This window comes from Ornithorhynchus anatinus, chromosome 3 (genome assembly GCF_004115215.2).
Source record: "Ornithorhynchus anatinus isolate Pmale09 chromosome 3, mOrnAna1.pri.v4, whole genome shotgun sequence".
NCBI classification, from domain to species: Eukaryota; Metazoa; Chordata; class Mammalia; order Monotremata; family Ornithorhynchidae; genus Ornithorhynchus; species Ornithorhynchus anatinus.
The window spans coordinates 108765554-108777624 of record NC_041730.1 but is presented as its reverse complement, the minus strand read 5'-3'; the positions used below and the strand labels follow the sequence as shown (position 1 = coordinate 108777624).

The following is a 12071-nucleotide window of genomic DNA, read 5'->3' as shown; positions in this document are numbered from 1 at the left end:
CTCTTTCCAGCAGTATCTCAAGAGGAGGCCTGCCTCCTCTCAAAATGCACCCCCTCCACCTGCCCCTTCAACATAATTCCTTCACACCTTATTGAAGTGCTTCCCCCATCCCTTCTTCCCTTTGTGACTGCCATCTTCAATTCTTCACCCTTCAATGGCTTTTTTCTTACTGCTTTCAAATATGCCCATGTCTCCACATCAAAAACACCCCCTCCCTTGAGTCCTCAGCTCCCTCCAGTTATCCACCCATCTTCCTCCCTCCATTCCTCTCCAAACCCCTTGAGCGAATTGTCAACACCTGCTGTCTCAACTTCCTCTCCTCTAATTCTCTCCTTGAACCCTGGCTTCCACTCTGCCTTCGGCCTCCTTTACTCTGTGACACCTCACTTTCAAAGATCACCAGTGATCTCCTTCTTGCCAAATCCAACAGTTTCTACTACATTCTAATTCTTCTTGAACACTCAGCTACCTTCGACATTGTTGACTACCCCCTTCACCTGGATACATTACCCCACTTTTTTATGGTATTTGTTAAATTCTTTACTATGTACCAGGCACTGTACTAAGTGTTTGGGTTGATTCAAACCAATCAGGTTGGACACAGTTCATGTCCCTCATGGGGCTCAAAGTCTTAGTCTCCATTTTACAGATGAGAACCTTGGCTTCATTGACACTGTCCTCCTCTGGTTCTCCTCCTATCTCTCTGGCCACTCATCCTCAGTCTCTTTCATGGGCTTCTCCTCTGCCTCCCATCCTCTAACTGTGGGTGTCTTTCAAGGTTCAGTTTTGGGTCCCCTTCTATTCTATTCTCCAGGTACACCCACTTCCTTGGAGAACTCATTCGGTCATATGACTTCAATTATCATCTCTATGTGGATGATTCCCAAATCTACATCTCCAGCCCTGATCTCTATCTCTCTCTGCAGTCTCATGTGGATGATTCCCAAATCTACATCTCCAGCCCTGATCTCTATCTCTCTCTGCAGTCTCATATTTCCTCCTGCCTTCAGGAAGTCTCTACTTGGATGTCCCACTGACACCTCAAACTTAACATGCCCCAAACAAAGTTTCTTATCTTCCCAACCAAAACCTGTCCTCCCTGTGACTTTCCCAGCACCATAGACAACATCTCTATCCTGCCTATTTCACAAGCCTGTAACAGTAGTGTTATCCTAGGCTTATCTCTCTCACTGAACCCATGTATTCAATCTGCCACCAAATCCTGTTGTTTCAACCTTCATTACATCGGTAAAATCCACTCTTCCCTTTCCTTCCAAATTGCTACCACATTTATCCAAGTACTTATCCTACCCCACTTTGAATACTGCATCAGTCTCCTCACCGACTTTCTGGGTTTTGTCTCTCCCCACTGCAGTCCATACTTCACATTGTTGGCTGGGCTCATGCTTCATACACTAGGCCATACTGCTTCCCTTGGAGTTGGGTATTCAAACTTCAAGTCAAACTTAACATTTTATAACCCCAGATTCCTCACAGTTTCACATCATTTTCATTGTCAACTTCAACAGCACAACACTCTTGCCTGTGCCTTGATTTTGCAGCCTCTGAGTCCTCTTTGATTCCCCTCTCTCTTTTCATCAACTTGTACAATCCATCCATCTTCAGGTTCTGCAGATCCTTCCTCCTCTTTGCTCATCTCTTTCCCTCCAGTGTTTTCCTGCCTAGAGCTTCGATCTTATCCTAAGTGATGCAACTAGAATCATATTAAATATTCATCTCATCAGGTCAATTCCATCCTCCAAGACCTATTGTGGCTTTTAAAAAATGAGAAAATTTGATCAGTTCCAAGGTTTTTTAATAACTGGTTCCTGGGCCCTAACTGTCCTCTTCATTGATTGATTGATTGATTATTTTCAGTTGTCCAGTTTGTGCCCTCTAATGACCTCAAGCAAACCTACTTACTGACTCACATTCAGTCCTGGAAAATAATGATTTTAGGTACTATTTGTTACTTCCCCCACTTCTTTGTCAAACCACTTCTCTCCCTCCTAGCTCATTATGGAATGTGCCTGTTAACTCCGTTGTGTCATACTCTCCCAAGCACTTATTACAGTGCTCTGCACACAGTAAGTGCTCAATAAATAACATTGATTGATTGAGTTTAATGCTCTAATTAAAATCAGTTGCCTCCATGAAGTTTTCCCAAATTTATTCTCTGACCATGGTCATACAGTTCACTCTAGCCCCCCAGCAAACACATATACACCTACAAATCTTTTGAAAATGTGTATTTTATTTGTTTCTTATTGTTATTTATGCCCTGCTCATTCTGTTTCCCCTTGACATTGTAAGATTCAAGCAAGCAGGTGACATCATACTTTTCTTTTGCAGCACTTCTCAACACCAGAGAACAGCATGGTTTAGTGGAAAGAGCCCGGGCCTGGGCATCAGAGGTCTTGGGTTTTAATCCTGGCTCCACCACCTGTCTGCTTTGTGTCCTTGGAAAAGTCACTTCATTCACTTGTCTGTGACTCAGTTACCTCATCTGTAAAATGGGGATTAAATCCTCCTCTCTCCAATTTAAGACTGTGAGCCCTCTGCGAGACAGGGATTATATCCAACCTGATTCCTCATTTGTACCCCAGCACTTAGAAAAAGTGCTTGACACATAGTAAGCACTTAGCAAATACCATAAAGAAACTGGTTTATAGTAGGGATTCAGTAAATACTATTCCTGGTGAAAAAAAAACATTTTTTTTCCCCCAAGTATGTTCTACCTTCTGGACCACAGCAGTCAGCCTAATTGAGATTTTTATGAACGACTTCTAAGTCCATGTTTTCTGTTCAGCTTCTAGTAAACTTGAGGCATGAATGAATCTTAATAATAAAGTATTTCTGTTTTCCTAGGGTGACTGGCATTTCATTCTGCATTCTATAAGTCATTCTTAGGAATCACTTAAAACATTCCAGCCACTTGGAATTCTTCTCATAGAATCTCCCAGAGCTGGAATCTGGAAAATCCAAATATCAGGTAACATTCAAGAATAGAGCAGACAGTCACAGCTGGGGAGAAGCCAGGCAGTAGAGCTAAGAGTGTAGGACATTTTACAAAGCAATGCCCCTTTACAAAGCAATTTTACAAAGGCATTTTATCTTTAATGATACAGCAGATACATATGTTTGAGACCTGATGAGGCAAAACATTGAGTTCATGTAAGTGTTTATGTTGTATTTTAAAGTTTCATTTTGGGGAGAAAAGTCTTGTACTGGGGCAAAGCAGGTGTGAGTCAATTTCTGGATTGGGCAGCTTCTGACTAGATCTCTTCTTAATAGCATTTCAGATGCACAAAAAATTAAAATAAACCAGACTGTTCTTCCCTTGGTACTCTGGGAATATCCTGATCCTGGCTGGGCTGAGATAAGGTCAAAGTTTATTTGATTCCTCTAAAGAATGTCTGAAATTTGCTTCCACACAGCTACCAACCCACTTGGCATTCCAAGCTCAAAAACAAGGACCAGTGGGTCTCTCCACATGAGGTCATTAACATCCCACTGTTTGGTTACCAAGGGTCAGAATCAAGCTACCTCAATGGAACACCATCATAAATAATTGTGTTTTGTCAGTCATGATTTCAAAACAGTTCACTGGTTACTATGTTCTAAGCTTCTATTTGAATGGTAATGAAATAATCCCTATTTTCAGCCCAACATTTTAGAACAGTATGGAAATACACAGCAAGAAGTGAAAGAAATTGTGTGTAAACATGAACAATTATAATTTTAAGATCTTTTTTGAATCTCCTTGTTGTTTAATTTGTTCACTTCTTCACTGTATTCGTTTCCATGCCATAGCTTTCCTCTAATTCAGGTGACTTGTTAAAGTTTTCTTCATGGCAATGGCGAGATGTCTGAACCTGTTGGGTACATTTGGATGTAGGGAATCTTTGAAAGTTCTTTGGGATTGGATAGGAAAGGCAGTTTGCATTTGAGTCAATCAAGTCAGTCAGTCAATGGAATTTATGAATAGTTTATCAATCAGTAAATCGTATTTATTGAGTGCATTCTATGTGTGAAGCACTGTTCTACATGCTTGAGAGAGTACAGTATTACTGAGGTGGTAGACACGTTCCCTGCCCACTAGACTATATTTCTCATCAGTGGACATTGATGATAGATTTGAAAGATCAAAGTCCTCTTTAAGGAAAGTTAAGATTAATAGGAATTTCAGTTTGGAGAATGAATTGAAATGGACAGTGATTATGCTCAGCCCCATCTAAGCTGAAGTCAAAGGGGGCATTTCAGGGAGGAATACTGTTGTAGGAGCTCCATAGATCCTGCTAATGAGTGTGTTATAGATCCTTTGGCTGCAGTAACAAAAGGGCAGGTATTAACACTTTGGTATGGTCTTCCTCGGGTCCCATAGATCCTCCCTCGGCCCACTGGTTCTTGGGAACCAAAATCATGAGGGAGCTCATGATGTAGTGGATAGAGCATGGGCCTGGGAATCAGAAGATCTTGGGTTCTAATCCTGTCTCCACCCTTTGTCTGCTATATGAGCTTGGGCAAGTCACTTCACTCCTCTGCATCTCAGTTACCTCATCTGCAAAATGGGGATTGAGACTGTGAGCCCCATGTGGGGCAGAGGGTGTGTCCAACCCAATTTGCTTGTATCCGTCCCAGTGTTTAGTACAGTGCCTGGCATATAGAAAGCATTTAACAACTACCATAATTATTATTATTATATAAAAATGATGTGGATTTGAAAACACGGGGCCACTCTACCATTGTATGATTTGGCCTTCAAAGAGACCTCCTTTCCAAACAGCCTCCCTCTCCAGGAAAGTCACTGGGAAAGTTCATTCCCTGCCCCAGTGGAAGCCAGAGGTCATGCTCTGTGGTGACCTGCTAACTAGGAAGCTTTGGAAATGTAAGGGCATCGAGGAAGCTTTGGCCTGTCAGTAGCTTCCTACAATTTAGACTGTGAGCTTTTGCGGGAGAGGGACTGTCTGATCTGATTGTGTTATGCTACCCCGGTTCTTGGTACAGTGCTTGGTACGGACTAAGTACTTAACAAATAACTAACTAATCAATCAATCAATCATATTTATTGAGCACTTACTTTGTTCAGAGCACTGTTCTAAGCTTTTGGGAGAGTACATTATGAGTAGACATGTTCCCTGCTCTCAGCGACCTTACAATATAGAAGGTGATACAGACATTAATATAAATCAATAAATTATGGGATACATACATAAGTGCTGTGGGGCTTACTGTGGGTAAATTTTTATGATGTTTGTTATTATTACTTTTATTATTATTAAGCGGGCTTCTGCTTGGACTAGGGGAGATCATTCATTTGTTCATTTGTTCATACACCTTCCTATTCCTCATCCTTGTAATTCTTGTTTTTAAGGTGTTTATATTGTCTGTCTCTTCCCTATAATGTATTCCTTTTTCTCCTAACAGTGTGTCCTCCTCCTCCTCTGAGATAGCAAGTTCCTTATGGAACAGGGACTGTGCATTCAGACAGGCTTTGTCCAGTGCTTAGAACAAAGCAAACACTCAGTAAATACCGTTAGCACTATTAAAAGTTAGTTCATTTTTCTTCAGACACCTGTATGATTTTTTACAGCCTTTTATAGCCAATCATTTTCAAATAGTGTTTTCAACATGGTGAAAATCACATCATTCAGGAAGACTGTTTTACTAAGAGCTCACCCATGCATGATGGTATGTGAGATGCTGAATAAATGATTAGCTCATATATTAGGTAACAAAAAAACTTAATTCTAAACAGCTGTGTTGCCTTTCAAGTTAAGAATAAGAATATAAAAATAGTAGCCATTTGACTCATTCAATTATTTTTTTCCAAATTCAATGCAAGATAGTGCCTAGGTGTAACATTAAAATAGGTAACTTTGGCATGCAAAAGCCACAATAAAGCACAATATAAAACTTAAGGAATCTTAAATTAATGGATTACCATGTAGCATTCTATTTTGTCTTTTTTTTAATGGTGCTTGTTAAGCACTTACTATCTGCCAAGCACTCTTTTATTAATAGGGGTAGACACAAGGTAATTGGGCTAAATGCTATCACTGCCCCACATGGTACATGCATTCCAAGAAGAAGACAGTAAGATTTAATCCCCATTTTACATATAAGGAAACTGACACACAGAGAAGTTAAGTGACTTGCCCAAGGTCACACAGCATAAAAGTGGTAGAACTGGGGTTAGAACTCATGTCCTCTGACTCCCAGGCCAGGACTCTTTTCAGTAGGCCACATTACTTATCTGATTCCCTTTTACTTTGTCTTTTAATGTGCCTTTCTCTTCAAAAGTGCCCAAAGCCCAGTGCTTTTGTTTGTGTCGGAAATTTGTGTCTGTACGTTTGTTTGTGTGTGCGAGTAGGTGTTTAGGGAGTGGATGTGTGAATGTCCTAAGTGTGTTTTTCCTCCCCATTCTTGCCTAGCAAGGGGACTCTTCTCTCAATCAATCAATCAATCAATGGTATTCATTGAGCACTCAATATGTGCAGAGCACCATACTAAGCAGTTAGGAGAGTACAATATGACAGAACTGGTAGACATGTTCCCTGTCCACAACTCTTACAGATTTAGAGGGGGGTCCTTGGACATCACCTCTCCACAGACCATATCCAGTTTGATACCAAAGGTGAGTGCCCTGAGGGACTCTCACTTCAGGTGCCAAGCACCCCTGGCCCTATTCAGCTGACTTTGACACAGTCGACTACCCCCTTCTCTTGGAAACATTATCCAATCTTGCCTTCACTGATGCTGTCCTCTCCTGGTTCTCCTATCTCTTTGGCCAATCATTCACAGGCTCTTCCTCTGCCTCCCACCCCCTAACTGTGGGAGTCTCTTAAGATTCATTTCTGGGTCCCCTTCTATTCTCCATCTACACCCACTCCCTGGGAGAACTCATTTAATAATAATAATAATAATAATAATAATGGTATTTGTTAAAGCACTTACTATGTGCAAAGCACTGTTCTAAGCGCTGGGGGAGATACAAGGTGATCAGGTTGTCCCACGTGGGGCTTACAGTCTTAATCCCCATTTTACAGATAAGGTAACTGAGGCCCAGAGAAGTCAAGTGAGCTGCCCAAAGTCACAGCTGACAAGTAGCGGAGCCGGGATTAGAACCCATGACCTCTGACTCCCAAGCCCATGCTCTTTCCACTGAGCCATGCTGTTTCTCATTTGCAACTATGGCTTCAATTACCATCTCTATGTGGATGCTACCCAAATCTACATCTCTAGCCCTGCTATGTCTACTTCTCTACAGTTTTACATTTCTTCCTGCCTTCAGGATAGTTCTACTTAGATGTCCAGCCGACACCTCAAATTTAACATGTCCGAAACAGAGCTCCTTGTCTTCCCAACCAAACCCTGTCCTCCCCCTGACTTTTCCATCACTGTAGACAATCTCACTATCCTCCAAGTCTCACAAGCCTGTAACCTTGACATTATCCTTGATTCATCTCTCTCATTTAACTCACATATTCAAACTGTTACCAAATTCAATTGTCTCAAGTTTCACATAATCTGTAAAATCCACCCTTCCCTCTCCATCCAAACTGCTACCATGTTAATTCAAGCACTTATCCCATTCCAGCTTTGATGACTACATTGTGTCCTTGCTGAGGTTCCTGCCTACTGTCTCTCCCCACTCCAGTTCCTACTTCACTCTGCTGCCCAGATCACTTTTCTACAAAACTGTTCAGTCCATGTGCCCCCACTCCTCAAGAACCTCCAGTGGTTGCCTATCCACCTCCATATCAAGCAGAAACTCTTTGCATTTGAGTCACCCCTCCCTCAGCCTAACATCATTTATGTATATCCATTATATATTTATTTATAAATAAATAACTGTAAGCTTGTTGTGGGCAGTTGTTGTGTCTACCAACTCTGTTTATTGTATTCTCCCAAACACTTATTACAGTGTTCTGTATACTATAACGGTTCATTAAGTATGATTGGTTGATTCACTGATCAGTTTTAGAAGGTTTGCCACTTTCCAGGGATCATGGAAGCAGGCAAGCACAGGGCCACCCATGGTGTCGGGCATTGGAGTGGAGCAGGAACATGGCAGGATCTTCACAGGAGGAAGATTCCAGCTGGTTTTGCCCTGGGCTTAGGTAGAGGCTTGACTCGGCCAGAGAGGCTGAGGGGATGGAGGCGTATTTGTTGGGCCCCCAGGTGCACACATCACTCCCAACTCTGGCAGTCACAGTTCAAGAGTGCTTCAGAAGAGGAGAGGAAGATCTTTGCCAGAAAAGTTATTGCCAGTATCAATCAGCCAGTAAATGGTGTTTACTGATCACTTACTATGTGCATAGCACCGTACTAAGCACTTGGAAGAGTACAACAGAATTAGCAGACACATTCCTTGCCCATAAGGAGTTTACAATCTAGAGTCTGTCAAGAGTTTCAGCTGCCTGCTTCTGCCCAGCAGTGCCTTCCCCTCCAGGAGCTCTTCCCATTAGGCAGAGCCATTTTTGTGTTCTAAAGCCACTTTATAGCTTCTCTGCCACTTAAACCTGGCTAGCCCTGCTGCCTGACTTGATCTGAGAGATGTCATCCCTGCCAGGTGAAGTGAGATGATCCAGATTCTCCACTGGAACTCCACTCCTTTATACTTCACTATCTCATTTCCTTTATCCTTTCCTCACATGTCCCATTTTCCATCCCTTAATCATTTGTGTCACTTTTCTTTGTATCTTCTTGAGAAGCAGTGAAATCTAGTGAAATCAGAGAAGCAGCGTGGCTCAGTGGAAAGAGCACGGGCTTTGGAGTCAGAGGTTATAAGTTCGAATCCCAGCTCTGCCACTTGTCAGCTGTGTGACTGTGGGCAGGCCACTTAACTTCTCTGTGCCTCAGTTACCTCATCTGTAAAATGGGGATTAAGACTGTGAGCCCCACATGGGACAACCTGATTCCCCTGTGTCTACCCCAGCACTTAGAACAGTGCTCTGCACATAGTAAGTGCTTAACAAATACCAATATTATTATTATTATTATTGGTGCTAGAGCATGGGCCTGGAAGTCAGAAGAACCTGTGTTCCAATTACAGCTTTGCCACTATTCTGCTGGGTGACCTTGGAAAGTCACTTAACTTCTCCATGCCTCAGTTACCTCATCTGTGAAATACGGATTAAGACTGTGAGCCCATGTGGGATATGGACTGTGTCCAATTTAATTTGTATCTATCCCAATGCTGCAATGGTGTCTGACACATAGTAAGTGCTTAATATATACCATAAAAAAATTCACTCCAGATTCTCTGCATTCTTTTTAAAGTGACTAGAACTGGGTTGTGATTGATTGATCGATTGATTGATGTGGTCACTGCAGGGCAGAGAAGAAGGATTACTCTTGTTGATACATCCCAGTGCTTTGCATGCTAACATGTTGACTTTGTTGATAGAGACCTTGCTGACATATTCAGTTTTGCGTCATTTCTGCTCTCCCAACCCCACACACTGTGTTTTCTGTTTAATTTTTTTCTAGCCAGTTGTTCTCACTCTGTGGGATCCAAATTTATATGACCTCAAAATTTATACGACATTTTGCAAGATTTAGACCAAATCTTCCTTGCACTCCTCCTTACTTTTTGCCTAGAAAAGGTATCGAGTAGACTGTTTTGTCTGGAAAAAAGTGATCCAGGAACTTTAGGCCACCTACAGGCAGAACCCCAAGTCAGATCAACCAAACAGGCATCCTTAAAGCTTTAATTTTAACTCTTCTTCAGCACGTATGTGTATGTACAAATATTTATTAGGCTATTTCAACCTGACATAAACTACTACATATCTTTGTTCTTTTTCCTGCTCCCTCTATGTATACATCAATTATGCCTGTCTGTTTCCCATTGTTGATTGTAAGCCCTGTGGGTAGAGAATATCTATTCTTTTTAAAGCATTTGTTAGGCACTTTGTGGCAAGCACTGTTGTAAATACTGGAGTACATACAAATTAATCAGATTGGATGCAGTCCCTGTCCCACAAATGACTCACAATCCAAGAAGGAGGGAGAGCAGTTATTGAATCTCCATTTTACAGATGAGGTAACTGAGGCACAGAGTATTGAGGTGATTTGCCCAAGGTCACACAGCAGGCAAGTGATAGAGCTGGGATTAGAACCCAGGTCCTTTGACTCATATGCCCATACTGTTTCTGCTGGGCCACATTGCTTCTCTTTTTTTTCCTCGTTTACTCTCCCTAGTACTTAATTCAATCCTCTGCAGACAGGGCTCAATAAATCTTGTCGATTACTAAATTGCGACATCAGGAAAGTGGTTCTTCTGAGAATTGGGCTTCCTAGGATTTTTTTTAATGGTGGGGCAAGATGACAGATAAAGCTTTCCCTTTCGTTTTCCTAGAAATGTCTCTGGCCTTGGTTAGGTTTGGTGTTTGCCTTGCTATTTCAGGGAATGGTGAGGTGGATGGGGGAAGAAATGGGTGACAGTGCCTTCTACATTGTAAACTCACTGTGCGTAGGGATTGTGTCTACCAAATGTATTGTATTGTACTCTCCCAAGCTTTTAGTATAGTACACTGCAACCCAGGAAACACTCAGTAATTACCATTAATTGACTGATTGGTGCATGATCTAGAAACATTTGTCTATTCCTTCCCCACTTGTGCGCTTGCAGTCTTTTAGCAGAGGCCTTTATGTCAAATTATTAAATATTCCAAAAATTCCAACACATTTAACCGTTAGGTGAAAATTTGGTTTGTCAGAGCATCATTGGAGAACAATGTTAAAATATAACTATGGTAAGGAAGATCAGATACCTTTTTCACATTTTACTTATATATTTATTACTTGATTTGTTTCTTTATTAGAAGCAGGACTCAGAGAAGCCAGGAAAGCCCAAGGGAGAAATATGATGTTTGTTGATGGTGACAATAACCCTGATACCTAGTTCCATAAGCAGTTTAATTTACATAGCTAATTCCACTGTGAATGGATTTTAGTGCTCTGTGGGTGTTCAGGGAATGATTATTAGCAATAACAACAAATATAATGATAATACACCTTAGAAATGGAAAATTTCAAGAGCGAATATGCCTTTCCTCACCATAGGAATGGGAAGGGAAGAGCAGTTTTATATATATATATATAGATAGATATCTATATCTATCTATATATATATATGTATGTTTATGTTCCAATACACCCAACTTGCAGACTGCCACCCTGCAGCTGTTCAGGTCAAGTAGTAGTCGTTGGTAGAAGGCAGGGATTGTTTATAGTCTATTGTACTCATCCACATTGGAGACCAGTGCTTTGCACACAGTAAGTACTCGATAAGTACCTGATTGATGCGTAATAGTAACAGCGGCATTTATGTCATACCCACTTGGTGGGGTGCACTGTACTAGATGCTCGGGAAGTACAGAACAGCAAAGTGACAAATTACCCACCCACAAAGATTGTATGTATAACGGGGAACCCATCAAGGGTGGATGGCTCAGAAACCACGCAACGAAATGTCTGAGTCTTTACTGGAGCTCTAAAAGTAGCTCTTACTCCATCCTACTTCTAAATTGTTACATCTCTGCAACACCTAAGACAGAGGTGCTAGTAGATAAGGAAGTTCATTTTTATTTATATATGGTCTTTGTTAAGCTCTTACTATGGGCCAGGCCCTGACCTAAGCACTGGGGTAGATACAAGCTAATCAAGTTGGACAAAGTCCATGTCCCACATAGGCTCACAGTATTAATCCCCATTTTAACAGATGAGATTATTGAGGCACAGAGAAAGTAAGTGATTCACCTAAGGTCACACAATTGAAAAATAGAGGAGCGGGTTTAGAACTCAGTTCCTTCTGCCTCCCAGGGCTGTGCTTTATCCAGTAGGCCATATTGTTTCTCCATCCTAACATCCCTGTGGCCAGAGCTGTGGGAGATGAAGTTAGGTTAATCTTTCTCTCTTCACACACCGGCAATGGACTTTTCAAAGCTTCTCTGGTAAACTTAGTTCCAATTTCACTACCCCACCTCTCAATCTCTTTGATCTCCCCCTCCTTTTAATTGATGAACCAGTCCATAGCCACATTCTTTTTCTTTGTTGTTTAG

General features: G+C 41.5%; 1 protein-coding gene across 2 annotated transcripts in view; it reads right to left on the bottom strand.

The window, feature by feature from the left end:
- Positions 1–12071, bottom strand: part of A1CF (APOBEC1 complementation factor) — a 115144-nt gene that overhangs the window by 61676 nt on the left and 41397 nt on the right. The window lies entirely within an intron of this gene.